The 1399-nt window shown below is 49.2% G+C and overlaps 1 pseudogene; it reads left to right on the forward strand.

Moving 5' to 3' along the window:
• Window positions 1-4: 4 nt before the first annotated feature.
• Window positions 5-1034, forward strand: LOC108864125 (uncharacterized; annotated as a pseudogene).
• The last annotated feature ends 365 nt before the right edge of the window (window positions 1035-1399 follow it).

Here is a 1399-nt window from a genome sequence, read left to right on the forward strand (position 1 = left end):
GAATTACCTGAGGAAACTGTACGAAGCGACTATGGAGAGGATCCGAAACACCGTCGGGGATAATCGGATCTGGGTTTCAGTAGATGAAACCACCGACTCCCGAGGCCAGTACGTAGTTAATACTGTCATCGGCTGTCTCAGCGCGGAAGTAGGCTTCGAAACCGATGTTACTGGGATGTGAAATTGTCGAGCGTACCAATCACGCTACCATCGCTCAGGCATTCACGAATGCCTTGAGTCTACTCTGGCCGACCGGCATCAAGCATGAACGAGTCCTCTTGTTCATATCGGACGCAGCGCCATACATGAAGAAGGCAGGGAACGGTTTGAGTGTACTCTTCCCCAAAATGATCCATGTCACTTGTTTAGCACATGCAGTACATCGAGTCTGCGAAGAGATTCGCGTTTCTTTCCCTGAAGTCGACTCCTTGATCGCGAACGTGAAGAAGGTTTTTGTTAAGGCTCCATCTCGAGTCCAAGTTTTCCGAGAGGTAGCACCGTCTGTTCCGCTCCCTCCCGCACCTGTCCTGAGCCGATGGGGCACTTGGTTGTCTGCAGCATTGTACTACGCGAGGAACCTGAACGAAATCACGAGAGTTCTGGCTGAGCTCGATGGTAGCGAGGCAGCGGCGATTCGGAAATCGAAAGAGCTCATGGTCGATCCTTTCGTGAAATCCAACCTCGCTTCGATTGCCTCAAATTACTGCCGACTCCCAGAAAGCATAACGAGACTGGAATGCAGTTCTCAGCGTCTGTCGATAACGCTCGGAATCGTTGGTGAGATCAGGCAGAGTCTGATTGGCGGTGTCGGTCAAAAGGCTGAGCTAATAAGATCTAAACTCGAAAGAGTGTTGGAAAAAAATGCCGGATTCGAAACGGTCTCCATGATCCAGCGAGCTCTCGAAGGCGAAGGACTGTCCGACGAAATTTCCAGTTTAAGCGCCTCTGAACTCTCTTCATTCACCTTTGCTCCACTGGTGAGCGTCGACGTCGAAAGATCTTTCTCTCGTTATAAGGCGCTTCTATCCGATTAGACGATACTCCTTAACCGCCGAAAAATGTAAAACATCATATCTATTGGTCTGTGTAATGTTCCCGTAGCCGAATAAATAAACTTGAAGGACTGGTTGTTCCATTGTGATAAATACCTATTTTCCGTTTTAAGTGCCTATTTCGCAAGTTTTCAGTGCCTTTTTGCCTGCCTATTTGGCGCGTTTTTAGTGCCTGAAACGCCTGGCTCTACTTATCATAATATATTATCCGTTATATTGCTATACGACCATCGACAGGCTCCTCGTGACGAGTGTTGATCCCCTTCAGGTCACTATGCCATGTGGTTCACTTCGCCGGACCGCGGAGATCACCCCACGACACTCCTGCTGCTGAACGTGCCCTGGTA

Source organism: Galendromus occidentalis, unplaced genomic scaffold (assembly GCF_000255335.2).
Source record: "Galendromus occidentalis unplaced genomic scaffold, Mocc_1.1 scf7180000077366, whole genome shotgun sequence".
Lineage (NCBI taxonomy): Eukaryota > Metazoa > Arthropoda > Arachnida > Mesostigmata > Phytoseiidae > Galendromus > Galendromus occidentalis.